This window comes from Stylophora pistillata, chromosome 1 (genome assembly GCF_964205215.1).
Source record: "Stylophora pistillata chromosome 1, jaStyPist1.2, whole genome shotgun sequence".
Taxonomy (NCBI): Eukaryota; Metazoa; Cnidaria; class Anthozoa; order Scleractinia; family Pocilloporidae; genus Stylophora; species Stylophora pistillata.
The window spans coordinates 49,040,656-49,056,140 of NC_142519.1; the positions used below are offsets into that span (position 1 = coordinate 49,040,656).

At 39.8% G+C, this 15,485-nt stretch overlaps 1 pseudogene across 1 annotated transcript; it reads left to right on the plus strand.

Annotated features, from left to right (window-relative positions):
* The first annotated feature begins 8,094 nt into the window (after positions 1–8,094).
* On the plus strand, positions 8,095–12,315 carry LOC148742891 (uncharacterized; annotated as a pseudogene). The gene is made up of 7 exons (XR_016001469.1): positions 8,095–8,185; positions 8,370–8,433; positions 8,609–8,731; positions 9,106–9,525; positions 9,775–9,960; positions 10,174–10,508; positions 11,514–12,315. The product of XR_016001469.1 is annotated as an uncharacterized LOC148742891 (transcript).
* The last annotated feature ends 3,170 nt before the right edge of the window (positions 12,316–15,485 follow it).

Below are 15,485 nucleotides of genomic sequence, written 5' to 3' on the forward strand. Positions count from 1 at the left end.
TTGTTAGGAATTCTGTTAGAAAACACTTGGCAAGTGCAGCGTTTGCACGCTGAGGAAAACAACAGAAAAACGTCCAGGAAAAGAAGCAATACACTCGCGTTTTCGTGGAGCAGGAAAACAATCGACAAACATCATGTTTCCATGGCATTCACCATTAGTTATTCTGTGAGAAAACGCTTGGCAAGTGCAGCTTCCGCGTGCTTAAGAAAACTATAGAGAAATGTTCACCAGCGTTCTCGTGGAGCCGGAAAACAATCAACAACTATCATCAACGTCTATGAATATATGAAAGTCATATATTTGAACTGTGGTGAAAGAGCGAGTATGAGAGCGATCTTTGCAGTATTGAACCCTACTTAAGCGTTGATTCATCATTTCACGGGTATATTACGAACCAACCAAATGACCAGCTCTCAGTTGGCTTCTTAGCCCATTTGGTAGAGCACTGCACTAGTATCGCAGAGGTCATGGGTTAGTATCTCGTAGAGGCCTGAAGTTTTCACAGCCCTTACTTTCACTACCACTTCAGCCGCGGTAACGAACACAACGGTGGTGTTCGTTACCGCGAAGATCGTTCTAATACTCGTTTTTTAACCGCAGTACAAATATATGACTTTCATATATTCACAAACGTTGATTCATCAATTGACGGGTTTATTACGAACCAACATAATGACCAGCTCCCAGTTGGCTTGTTAACTCAGTTGTAGCGCACGGCACCGGTGTCGCAGAGATCATGGGTTCGAATCCCGTACAGGCCTGAATTTATTTCAGGCCTCATTTTTATTACCGCTTGAGAGTGTGCGTCCATAAACTGATCAAGAATTCAGCCGTAAATTTCAAATTTTCAAAAATTTCAAAATCGCCCAAACTTTGGCTATTAGTAGTCCATATTGAACTATTTATCGCTATGGGGTTGATTTGTCAAATGGTGTTTTCTTTCGGCAGAAAATGATGATACCCGATTTCAGGGCAAAGTATTGAAAAATTAGACTAAAAAATTAGCTATTTTGAAGCTGACGGCTTGCCGTAACTATAAACCCAGAGGAGAACCACTTGCAATCAGCTTATTCTGCAATGTTTGCAGGTTTCATATTATAATTCCTATGACATTTGAAAAACAATAAGGTATTGAGTGAGACCTGAAAGGAAGCCCTCTGTTTTTCCATGGAAATAACTAGTAAACTTCAAAGAATAATTTACCCTACTACCTTTATCACAAATCAAATGAAAAGGTTTTGCTTAGAATGCAGAAGAAGTGGGATTTTAGCTGATATCGATATAGTTTTTTTTTTCCGGGGAAATTAGGTTGTGCTATGTGAAAGTGTGCTCAAAATTGCAATTTTTCGGGAAATCAAACAAGAGATTGCGTGACCGACGGTGACAGACAGCTCTATCATTCCAGCGCAAAGCCCCAAAGTCGATTAAAATATATCTTCTTGTTGTGGCAGAGTTTTGTTATTCATTAATTTTTTGAGAAAATACAGCAGCTAATGGAATGCTTGTTATATTACTAACTTGGATGATATTTTTATGTAAACAGTCCATAATTATGCAGCACATTTACAGTACTTTTTCAGGTGAATGATGCTGTTTTACAGGTACAAGGGTTAATCAATTGATACTATTTCTATTTTAGAACAGCCGCCAGCTGGAGGTAATTTATATTTTAAAGAATCAAGATCTCATCACTGATCACTAGGGGCTATGCAATTGTTGATCTAAAAGCCTTGAAATGAACTATATATCATTGTTGTTATGGTTGCTATTAATAAACAAGTTGTGATCCCAATTCAATTATAGGGAGTTTTTCCCACGGCCTGTCTCACGCTATGCAACTCAGCAATGGCGTTCTCATGCTCCTTTCATAAAATAACTGGAACAGACTGCTCGTCTGATAGGTTAGATAAAAGCAAGACTCTTGAAATTGTTACTTTACGCAATTGCTCAAAGGATATTTCGAATGATTGTTCTCACTGGTCATTTTCTGGAGTGAAAACGGAAAGTGATCTTATACTTGCTAGAGTGGGTGTTTTCCGCGAGGACGAGACGCAGAGTTTAGACACAATCTGCTCACACCACCGCCGTGAACTCGGACCTGGCTGGCGGTAAAACCTTTCCAAGTGCTGTGTGCCACAAATCTTATCCCAACATGGAGCAAATAGTTAAGCGCATCGAGGAATTTCGAAAGTGGTGAATTAATTCTCAGCTCCGCTGTCCCTGACCACTGTAGAGCAAACGCTCTGAGTGATCCTGACGACCCAAGTTATTCTGTGACTTGTGGCGATGCCCATTGTGACAGCTGTGACCGCTGGTTGCTTGTCTCGTCTGTAATGAAGGAGATTGAGGAAGGCTTAGAAACGGCTGAATGCTCGGACAACGAAAATGAATAACTGACTTTTGTTATTTCCCAGGCCAAACAGAGCATTGAATGCTGGAAAGCCCATTTATCGCGGTCTATAAATCAGGATGAATGCAGACTTGACATCATGAGCGGCCTCAGCGCCCCACCCATTTTTCTAGTACTTGACTGGGTGATGAAATATCTTCCACGTAAGTTCCGGGAAAGCCAGTCGGATTGGTTTGGTAAAAGAGGTATATCGTGGCATATAGCAGTGACGATTAAATGCAAGAGCGGAGAAGTGGAGATGATGACATTCGTTCATGTGTCTGAGAGTGCTATCGCCCAAGACAGTAGCTCGGTGTCAGCCATACTTGATGACATCTTTATTCAACTCAAGACTATTATGCCAGAACTACAGACCATCTATATTCGAGGCTACAACGCTGGATGTTATCATTGTGCGCAGACTCTGTTTACAGCTCCTCAGATTGCCAAACGTCATGATCTCTCGGATTGACTTTTCTGAGCCACAGCGAGTCGAGGAAAGGGCGCTTGCGATCGCAAGGCAGCCATTATAAAGTCACAGATGGTGAAATATCTGAATTCTGGACACCACATTGAGATTGCTGCATTGATGAAAGAAGCTATGGAGTCTTCCAGGGGTGTGCAGTCCTCCCAATGCTCCATCCATCAAGAGTTTCAAGTGGGAGAAAGTGAGTTTTGTTAGAAACCTTTGCTACGGCCAGGAAGGGATAAGAACGTGGAGAGCCTACGATATTGGCCCTGGAAAAAGTATTCCTTGGACAAACTGCGATGTCCCTGAACAGTCGGAATCTCCGACGATGGAGATCAGGCCCTCGACCAGCGAGACTATCACAAGCTTTGTTCCAGTAGTGCCCAGACGAATAGGTGGCCGAATCCCCGCAACTGTTGTAGAAGGCAACTCCGATTGTGTAGATGAGTCTTCAGATGAGTCAGGCGTTGATGTTGATGTTGCTAACAATTGTCAATTATTTACATGCGTAGAAGAGGGATGTGTCAAGACGTTTATACGGCATTCATCGCTGGTTCAACACTTGGGCTATGGAAAGCACAAGCGTGTTCTAGAGTATGAAACGCTCTTTGACAGGGCCACGATAGAATACGCGACTAATCTGGATTGTGGCGCGAGTAAATGCCCAACGGTCCTAGAAGGTAGTAAACCATCACTACCAACTGTGCCCACTACTCTTCCGATGGGATGGGCACTGAAATCGACACAGTCCCGTAGTACAAAGGTTACTGACAGTCATAAGCAGTACCTCAATTCCAAGTTTCAAAATGGTGAGAGAACAGGGAAGACAGGCGGACCCGACTGATGAAGTCTCTAAAGCCATGAGGAATGCAAAAGATAGCAACGGGGAGAGACCATTTAGCTATGGAAATTTTCTCACAAACGAGCAAATTAGCGGTTACTTTTCTCGCCTTGCTTCTAAGCATTCACATTTAATCTTATATGACTCCTACAACATCTGTGAGTTAGTGTTGAACTCTTAGCTTGGCCCCTTTTCTGTACCTATGTTATGGGGTATCTGTGAATCCTTTGATCTTGAGATATCGGAAATTACAGTTCGAAGTAAAAAGCCATTTGTGGCCTTGCTCTCAAACCTGGTACAAGGCTGTACCTGTAGCTGTGGCAAGCGCTCATAACTGTAGTCGGTACACGTTTTTACTACCTGGCAGCTTGATTTCATCGTATCTGGCCACCAAAGTGATTCTCGTCATTTTTTGGCGAAACACCGAATTATTTGACAAATGAACCTTATTTAGAGATAAATACTATTATAGGGACGACTGATAGCCGGAGTTTGAACAATTTCGGGTTTTCGCATTCTTTTCCCCTATTTACGACCTCGTTTGATCCTTGGAGACATTCGCTCTTAGTTTGTTGTAAATTGAGAAGTATCTGTTCTGTAACATATACTTTGGTGTCTAGTATCTAAGTTAGTTGTTGCGAAAAGTTTTTATGAATGGTTTGTAGAAGGCTTGTAAGCCAATTAAAAAACACAGTGGCGTAAACAAACCCACTTGAAAGCCAATTTACCGTAGGAAAAAATAAACCAGTCAACCTCGGGTTTGAAAATGCTGCCCGAGTCTTGCGACCTCGGGAAGCATTTTCAAACCCGAGGTTGACCAGCTTACAGTTTTTCACTATATGGACTTCCCACCCGGCAAACCACACGAGCACGTTAACATATACATGTTAAAGATAAAAATAAAACAAGAATAACGATAAAAACGACAAGAAAAAGATTAATATATGCAAATAGCACGACTCAACTACCACAGGAATGACCACTCTATTTTTAATGAGCTTTTTCTTTGAGCATGGGTGGAAATAATAGATCTGTCTGTCACGGTCGTTCGCAAAATCTCTTGTTTGATTTCGCGAATATGTGCAAGTTTAAGCGCTTTCACTAACTACAGCCTTATTTCCCCAGAACAAAAGTCATATCAGTTAAAAGCCCAATTGTAAAGGGGTTTGACCCCTAAGTTTAATTTAATTTGTGATAAAGGTAGTAGGGTAAAATTGTTTTTTCAAGCAAGGAAGTAATTTCCATAAAGCCTGAACATGGGGGGATCTTTCAGATCTCGCACAATGTCAGATTTCTTTTCAAATGTCATAGAAATTACAGTGCAAAGCCTGGTAAAGTTTTGAAATAAGCTGATTGCATGTGAATATCTTCTGGCTCTTTATTTAAGGCATCACGTTTTCTTGAAAATTGCTAATTCCCAAGCCTAATTTGCTCACATCTGGCCCTGAAATCTAGTATCGCCATTTTTCGCCAAAACAAAAATCTATTCGAGAAATGAACCGCAAAGCGATGAATAGTTCAGTATGGACTATCATTACATAACTCGGGCAGTCAGAGGGCCAATAACTAAAATCAACCAATCGAAATGCTCTATTGTCGGTCAATATTCTGTCAGTATTGGACCGGGCGCTGTCCCGAATGGTCCCGAATGATACCGCTCTTGTGTCCCTTCGAACTTCAGTCGTGTAATAAATCTCTTATTAACCAAGCTTGCTCGGGACCGTACTGGAAGAATATCAGCCCTCGGTCTTTTTTTTACGGACCGAGCACAGCGAGGTCCGTACTGTCAAGACCTCGGGCCGATATTCTCCCCGTACGGCCCTCGCGCTTGGTTAATAAGATATATTTAGTAGCCGGAGTTTGAGCAAATTTCGCTTTTCACATTTTTGCCGCTAGTTTCCGATTTTGTTTGATTCTTGCTGACACTCACTCTTAGGTTGTGTTTGTTACTGCGAAGATCGTTCTCATAGTCAACAAACATCATGTTTTCATGGCATTCACCGATGGTAATTCTGCGGTAAAACGCTTGGAAACTGAAATCCAGCTTTCTTGCGCTCGGGAAAACTATAGTAAAACATTTAGGAAAACAAGCTATATACTAGCGTTTTCGTGGAGCAGGAAAACAATCCCAAACATCATGTTTTCATGGCATTCACCATTAGTTATTCTGTGGGAAGACGCTTGGGAATGTAGTGTTCACGCGCACGGGAAAACTTGAGAAAAACATTAAGGAAAAAAGCTATTCATTGGTATTTTCCTGGTGCTGAATAACATGCGATGAACATCGTGCTTTTCTTCAGCTTTACTGAGAGCGAACAATGAATTTGCCGTCCGTTTCCAGATATCTGAAAGCGTTGGTCTAATGTTAAATTTTGGTTCTGTCCTGGTGTACCAGTTCACAAGGGAATTGCCATTGTTCTTTCTTTGTTTAGGAGTCATTGGTTAGCTGTTGTGTATTGTCCGGTCTTTTGTATCGGCTCTTGTGAACCGGTACACGAGGACAGAATCTAAATTTTTCAGTCATCCACCATTTCGAACCTTGATACCCCCAGTAAACAAAGCAGATGAGCAAGCGTGGTTGGAAATCAATTTGCCAAAGAATGCAGTACTTGAACAAGTGCTTGTTCGTTAGTTCAGACGAACTTTGTAAGCAAGAAGTTTTGGGTAAAGGTGTCCAGGCCTTCCAACCTTTCTTCAAGACTTTGCACTCGGTGAAAATCATAATCTTTGAACACACTATCCAGCTCTAGTAAAAAGGAACTATTTTGTCACGTGCAGCATTTCAATTTCAAAAACATGAACAGCCCACTTATCTTTGTACTGTGTACTTTTAGGCTTCGAAGGTTCAAACTCAAACACTTCCTTGTGGTAACTTTTTTAGTTCAAAACCGGGTAGACTTACACATTGCTAGTTCTTCCGCTTCTCAAAATTGCAATTCAAGAGGGCAATGGAAAGTGCTACTGCCTCCGATTAAAATGAAAACACCTCTCATTACATTGGCTAGCAAAATGTACATGTGTTAATGAAGCAAAAGAAAGATAAACTAAATATTTGCGTGATTTTCCACTTTCCTCGTGATCAAGAAACCCTGATAAAACACTTGCCCTTTTTATGAAATGCTACCTCCAAGAACTTTAGCTGTAGTTCCCGAGCTCTTTTCTAAAGGACTCAATAAAACAGTTGTTTGGTGGAAAACCTGTAAACTAGCTTTTAGCTAAGTGTTTCTCCACGTTCAAAACTGTTTATTATGTTTACTATCATTATAAAACAGACTCAGTCTAGGAATCATGATTACCCGTTAAGTAGATGTTATATTCAATTTATTTCCATTTCTTAGGTATTTCTTATGACCTCAAAATCTCTTTATTAACAGTGCAATCTCGTTAACTTCGGTTCTAGGCTCCTTCTTTGATTTCTTGCATCAGAAAGAGTTTGTAAGGCTGCAATTTTTGTTAAAGCTGAGTCTGAGGTGTTTAAACCTAGGGGTCTTCGACAACCATAATATGGGATTGAAAGAAAGTGGCATTGTTGTTAGAGCGTGTGAGTTGAACAGAGGCAAATTTACCCTGTCAAAGGTTATAGCATCAACCACAATACCTCTAAACAACTGCTCAGCAGGAGGACAAATTTACTTATGGTGATTCCCTTGTTTTGCACTGCGCAACCTTTTCTGCGCATAACATTGCAACATCGAAGATGGCGGCCATTCTTCCCGCGAGCGTGAGAAGGACAAGGGCCGCTTTTGAAAAGCGAAAGCTTTTATTCGCAATAAGAATGCCAAAAATTGGCTGAAAGCTTCCTGGTCTGCTCTTAAGAAACAAGAAAATGAAAAGAATATGCATGATCCGGATGTCCCCAGTGGATTTCCACTTTGCAGCCGTCGAGTTGTAGAATTAAATGTCCTCACTGAGGTTTTCGATGGACGCTGTGAAGCCTGTGGAACAGCTCTACGGCTCTCCGACTGCATATGAGAAACACTGTCTGGGCTAGGATCCTTACTTTACATATGCTGTTCAAACTCTGAATGTAGAGAGACAAATATCGGTCGAACAAACAAGACCCACCGTAGCACCGGAACAACGCGAGGGAGACCAATCTTTAGTGAAAACAGGAAGCTCGCTGCAGGTTTGTTTACATTTAACGTTGATAAAAATATTGTTTTCCAGCATCTATTTAAGATCTAGCCAATTTTTTGAAATGTTGAATGGACATATCTATAGGAATGCTACACGTAGGAATAGGTCCTACCCACGTAAACGGGTTGTTGTCAGCCATTAATATACCATCACTTGGAGAGTCCACGCTGAAGGTTCGCGAGACGGAAGTAGGGCCCCAAATTAAAAAGTTGGCAAAGGAATTGTCTGGAAAGTTTAGAATGCGAAAGAAACCTGTGGAAAGATGATAATGAAAAGGGAAATGTGGAGATAGGAGCATCATATGACATAGGATGGCAAAAAAGGGGAAAAGCCCACAACAGCCTGACAGGTACACTCCAAATTCTACATCTGAAAGAATTGAAAAGGGCGCATTTGGATATGCATTTTCATACAAAGCTGCTATTTTTTTTCTCTGGATTGTTCTTTAGCTTACTGACAGTTCTGGTGTCAGCCAATAGTCAAAATTAATTAAACAAATGAATAAAATATTATATCCTCACTTTCACCGCTAGGTGTTGGCTCCATGGTTGGCCTAAAAACTGGCAAGGTGATTTGCTATGGTTCAAGGTCAAAAAGGTAATGTATATACATGTATTTTGTCTACTAGCACCTTGTTGTAAACAACAAGAGCTATGGTTTTTTTTCAATTTGACCAAAAAAGTACAGAATCATTCGACATATGACCTCACCCATATTTGCCTCCTATTGAAAGTGTTACCCAGGACCTTTACTCACAATGTCTTTTGCAAAGGTGTGCAACATGTGAAACTGCCAGCAGACAGTCAAAAAAGTCTCACATACACAACTGCAGGCTCAACTGGGAAGGCTCGTCAAAAGCTATGGAAGCTGATGTTTGTGTTGATCTAGTCAAAAGGTAATTACTAACCAGGTATGTAAGAGTAAAAATAAAATATAAAATAACAATTATAATATAGTTGTTAACATGTTAAAATCACAGTTTATTGCTGCAAAGAGAGACTTGTGGAATCTGTTCTTATGATATCAGTGTTATAGTAATGACACTTGAGCCATAAACAGTGGAAAGTGTTACAATACCTTACAGCCTTGGTAATAAGGATTCAAAATTTGACAAGAAAGCAAACATAAAAATGCACCTTCATTTTATAATATGAGTATGTTAAAAATGCAGAAAAGAAAATACTTTAGGATAATGCCTTGGTGTAGTTTGAATGCCCTCACTTTTTATGGCAAAAAAATTTATTTTTGTGGTTTTACTCTGCTTAACAGTTGTGGAGAAAAAAATGTAGTTGTATCTGTACATGTTGGGGATGATGACTCATCCACCATAAGCAAAGTGAGGAAAAAAGTTGAGCATGAGGTTGAAAAATGGTCAGACGTAGTCCATGCTGAAAGATCCTTTGGTAGCTCACTATACAGCATCAAGACCCAAAAGAAAGCCTGACAGATATGGTGATACAGTATTTCCAGCGATGCTTTGGTTACGCACTAAAGCAGAGTAAGGATGATGAAGAAGGTGTGCGAAATGGTGTGAAGTCTATTGTGCCCCATGCTTATGGTGACCATTCTTCCTGTGGCAACTGGTGTGGCTACTTAAAAAATTCTGCATCCTACAAACACAGAGGCCTTCCCCATGGCAAGGATCTGATGGACAAAAGCTTGAGGCAGTCCCTGGAAAAGATCCTAGAAGTAAGTACAGTGTACATGTATGGTGGCACAGCTCGCTCCTCACAAATTCCCTATTCCCACCATTTTACATGTAGTAGAGGAACACAACTCTTAGAAAATAGTGTTCGTGCTTATGATTGTATTCTAATTAATAACTACAAGGGATAAAGTTATAAGTGTTAGGGGACTATCAATTTCTTTTTCAGTTTTACAAGCTTTTATGAGATACCAAATTTTAGTGAATAAAAATCATTTGTTTCTTCAATTTAGATTTATGCTTCAAATGCCAAGAAGCTAGCTGACCCCTTGGGTTGAACCAGGTAAATGAAGCACTCAACAACACTATAGGAAGCAAAGCTCCAAAGACCAGACACTATGGATCTAGCGAAAGCAATGACTTCCGGTGTTGCATGTGCTGTTCGCCAAAAGAACTTAGACCAATCTAATGTTTCTCAGGTGAGCAGATATAATATTATGAGCATTTTGTACACTTCCCAATTTGTGAGATCCATAATTTGAACATTACACATTATCCACCATGTCCAGTGTTGTACTACCAGTACCTTGCATATCATAAGTCACCAAAAAAAAAAAAAAACAAATCAGTAATACCTCACAATATTATAACTTAGAATATGGTTTTCACTAAGACTGGTGAATTTTTCTTAGGCTTTTATGAAGACACAAGTATCTCCAGGTTCCATTTCTTTAAAGTTTGCAAAGAAAATGGACAAGAAAAACTCTAAGTTTGAAAGAGAAACAGAGAACAAGAGAGTACAAGAAGAAAAGAATTGAGAAGAAAGAGAAGCAGTTGAAAAAGACAAAACAGCTTGAGAACAGAGAAGGGCAACGGTATAGTTGTGGAATGGGCTTTCATGGACACAATGCTGCTCAGGAAATTCCAGTACCACCTGCAGCCTCAAAGATTGAGAAAGTATCATTGACCAAAGACTACCATCAAATCATATTTGATTTGGAAACATCTGGAAGAGGAAATTAGCTTTGCAGGGTGGCGGCAGCTAGTTTAGTAAAAATGTAACAAAGTGAATATAATGATGTTTGTCTTAGCAGGGTATTTCTGAATTGCACATTAGAGAATAATTATGTTTAATGATGGAATTGTTTTTCTATTTTGCTAGATTGCTGAATACTCATCTTAATAATTTGCATCACATAGATTCCTTTGTTTTATCATGCCTTGTTCTTAAAGTGCACCTAAACCGAAAAACTTTTTTTTGCTTAAGGGTATTTTTTGGAGTATTTCTTTGCAAAAACTTTTTGATTTGCTCAAATCTTCCACTTTCTCTGCCCAGTCAAAATGAGGAAAATCTGCCGCCATCTTGGCTAACGACCAAGTTTAAAGAGGAATGGTTGTAGCAGGTAATGTGACGTCAAATTAAGAACACGAACGTTTACATTTCGCACATTTTCATTTTTTTGGGAAGGTTGTAGTTGATATTGTCCGAAAATATGTCGACTAAGTGTGTTGGACATAGGACTATGTAGCAATGTGCGAAATTTGCAAGAAGGTATCGCGCTTCATACATTCCTCCTACAGCACACCTAGTCGGCATATTTCGGACAATATCGACGACAACCTTCCCAAACAAGTGAAAATGTGTGAAATGCAGACTTTCATGTTCTCGAGTTGACGTCACATTACCCGCCATAGAACCATTCCTCTTTAAACTCCGTTCTGAGCCAAGATGGCGGCCGATTTTCTGTATTTTGACTGGGCACAGAAAATTGAAGATTTGACCAAATAAAAAAATTTTTGCATAGAAATACTCCAAAAAAAAAACCCTTTTTTGTTACGCGAAAAAAAAATTTGGGGTTTAGGTGCCCTTTAAACAAAATAGGTGAGATGCAAATTAGCAGGACAGGTATTCAGAAATGGCTCCTATTTTTACTTTAGATATACCCTGCATGGATGCACTAAGCTTTTTTATTACACTTTTCTTTGTATTATCTTTATAAAGTAATAATTGGATTACAATATTGTAAAACAGGTAATGATGCTGAAATCCTACAAATTGCAGCAACAGATGGTAAAGATGAGTTCTCTATTTATATCAAGCCCTGTAATGTAATATCACCAGAAGCATCTGCTGTGAACAAACTTACCCTCCAAAGAGGAATACTGTTTTATGATGGGAAGCCAATCACTGATGCCATTGCAACTGATGTGGCCCTTAAGACCTTCATTGAAAATTGAAAATCAAGAATGCCTTGCATTTTAGTTGTACACAATTGCAAATCCTTTGATGCCAGGTTCTTGGTGCAAGCAGCAGAGAAAAATGGAGTCATGGAGGACTTAGTTAAAACAGTTTCTGGCTTTACAGACTCTCTTCCAGCACTCAGGGAATTGCTCCCTGAAAGGAAATCCCATAGCCAAGAAAACCTTGTACAAGATCTTCTGTGTAAATCCTATGAAGCTCACAATGCTCTTGCAGATGTGTAAACACTCTACCAGCTATAGTGAACAAGTTTCTAAATGTCAAACTGATACAAAAGCACAGCTTGAAAGTTTCATGGGTGGCATCCTATCAAAAGCTCCTGAAAGAAAAGAAACTTCTGGTCAATACCCTGCAGCCATTAGTTAGAGAGAAGTACATTTCAGCCTCAATGGCCATTAAGTGTACAAGCTCAGGTTTGGGTCTCCCTCACCTACAAGTGGTATGCCAAAGAGGCAAGGAAGAAGGGGTGAAGCAAGTTCTGATGGAGAGGTTTGACAACAAACCCAGAGTCTCCTCAAACAAGCGGGTGCTGGCGCAAATATGTCAGTACTCTATAGATAATGCAAATTAAGATTGTGATTTGCGCAATTAATGCTTTGAAATAATTTTTGCACAGAAAATGTGGTAGTCAGAATGAGGACCAGTGAGACATTGAAGTGTGGTTCTCAGGGAAGTATAAAAAGCAAATTTTAAAGTACAGTTTGTATTTTTCAGAGCATACTACATTCTACTGTAGATATCACTTTTCGATATTTCATATTTCATATTTCCAGCGTGAGTTTTGACTTATTAATTACATGATTACTCATTGTATACATTGTTAGTTTTAAGGTCCTCACTGAAAACCGCTAATGGCGAGCTGGGCTCCCTCTTTAAATATTTCTTAATTAAGAACTCCTATTAGAGTGATGGGGTGAAGAATTCCCATTTTGCTGTGTATAGAAACCAAAAAAGAAAACATACAAAGAATAGGAATCAACAGTCTTTTTTTTCAAGTTTCTTTGTCAAGCCTTTATTGCCCCAAAGCAAAAAATTTTAAACCCTAGCTCACTGGAATTAACAAAACGCCAGCGCAACAAAACAGTTTCAACTAAAGGTTTATAGCTTCAAAATCTCATCAAATCTTGACTTACCTCATATCTGTTAGTTATGCAGGCTTTCTAAGTATGAATTTCTGTGTTGGCGATATCAAACACATGAAAACAACCGAAAACAAGCTTAATATCGAGTGCATACTTCGAACACGGTGGGCACCATTTTGTGTCTCGTCCCAGTCCCCCAGTCCTCAGCGTGCAAATTCTCTATCCTGACTGTGATCTCAAAACCATGTCCACCTTTCACGGCAGTTTGTGAGGAGACAAGCACGGTGACACCTGTTTTTTTTTTTTTTTTTTTTTTTTTTTTTTTTGGTATTGGCTATGAATAGTCTAAGAAAGAACATATTTGAAGAAGGAAAAATTTTGATCGGAGAACAATTCTTTTTGGAAAATAGTTCCGTACTTGGTGTATTTTGGCCAAGGCGAGGACTTCAAGCTAACCACGAAACTGTCCGAAAAAGTGCAAAATCCCCACAACCAGGCCATCAAAAACAGCTAAAAAGAAGCAATGCTACTTATTTTGATAAAAAAAGCTTTAATTTTAAAGTAAAATTTTGTGTCTTTCAAGTTACCAAGGCTAAATTCTGTATAAAGGTGATTTTGTTTCGAATTTTTAATGCACAACCAGTAAAAATACCCCATTTTAAGAGCCTGCTGACGCTTAAACAAGCACGTTGACCCCATTTTTTTATTGCATTTTTTTAATGTTTATATCATGAATTACCCTAAGTCACTTTGAAGTCCACTTGAATCGCCTAAAGTTGCAATGTTCTTTTTGCCAATCTTGTTTAAGTCGCCTTAAGTCACCTTAAATTGCTCAAAGTCGCCCAAAGTTACGGCGACTTAAGGCCCCAGAGTATGCCTGAATTGGGAAACAAAATGTACATGCTAACAAGTCTGGTGTAGAAAGTAAAGGCAAAAAATTTATATCCGAGCCTGCAAATTGTCCGACCTACAATTCTGCAGACTTTCTTGTCTAGTTTTTAATTTGGTTTATGACTTGTACCTCCATCACTGATCACACAGGTGTAACCTTATCCAATTTTTACATAGGTTACATAGATTAAATTGACCACTCCCCATAAGGGCTTTTCAGGGCCAGCACCCCCCATCCCACCCCAGGGGAGGACATCCACCACACAGTATTCTCGTGCGTAGGAAATTAACGTCTGCTACCCCTAACCCTGCAGGAGACGAGGCCTACGGTTTATTTGTCCTTATCCGAGAAGACTAGACTATCTATCCATTTCTTGTTCTAGAAAGGTAGCAAACTCCCCTTAGCTATTTTGAGACCATGAGTATTGATCCGGCCGGGGCTTGAACCCTCGACCTCTCGCACAACACAATCCGGCGCTCTTACCAACTGAGCAAACAACTCTGATAGGTCTTATAAGGGCAGAAGATGTCTTACAGCAGCAAGGCGTACGTCAGTAAGCATAAATGGAATATAGGAGAGTTTGCAATTGCCAGCCTTTATTTATGCTCCTGCGGAGAATGCTCTTCAGGAACGTTTTCTTTGGGTAATGAGACGTTTTTACAAGTAACATCAATTTTCGGCTATCTCTTCGTAGAAGAGATCAAAGAATATTTCTTGAACTCTGGGCGTAGAATTCTACCCTTACTCTCCCTCAGAAAAGAAATGGCATCAACATCAGGGACCTGGAACGAATTTAAAAAAGAGATTGACTCAAGGAGATCTTGATATTAACAGGCTGGACTGAATTGCCAAACAACATGACATCGTCTGTGCCAACGCTAGGAGTTTATTAAACAAGTGCGTTGCTAATGACAAGATGGTGAAAGCTGTCAGCAACTTGGCGGGCAAGACGACCTTGATGGAGCAAATAGCAAAGAAAATTATTCAAGCTAAAAAACCACTCAGGTTGTAAAACGAGCAATCAACCCATAATTAATAAACCTCGTTATTAAACATTCTCAAAAATGTAACTATACTAAATCGTCAAACGTATATTCCACCAATGGCAACGTGAATATCACGTTCCTTAGCACACTCGAACGTCGTTCGAGCTGTAAAACTTCAATCTCTCATGCACGATTCTTTTAAAAAACCGTAAACATAAAATCGAAGCATTGTTTCTTTATCTTACTAATTACTTAACTTATCTACATTGCTCATGTCCACATCTTCGTCCAAAGGCAATCGTGCATATCCATAAGGATACGAAATGAAAGTCTCTCTGTTCGCTACCCGCTTGTTAAAGACCCGCAGTCCGTATCGTTTGACTAGTTTCACAGTTTTGACTTCCAGTAATGGAGGCTTCTCTGATAAAGCGTGACTACATCTCAATTGCGTCTCTCATCTGCAAGAGGGCGCTTAATTTCGTCCCAAACATTTATAAGCACGACCTCCTAGTTCAGTAAGTTTCCGTGGCTTCCCGCTTCCCTTTTTTTCCGCCGATTTCTATTCTGACTGAGAGTGCCTCCTCCTGATACTCTCAGGCCTTGTCATATTTACCAAGTGATCTGCACAATGTTCTTCGGTTTCCGTCTCTTGTTTCTTCTCCTTCTTTATCGCCGACAGTTTAGACGAAATACGAAAACATGGTATGTTCAGGAGAGGGTTGTTTACCAGTTGAAACAGTTCGTGTGGAGCTGTGATTTGTTATGCTGTGGATTTGTTGAGGCG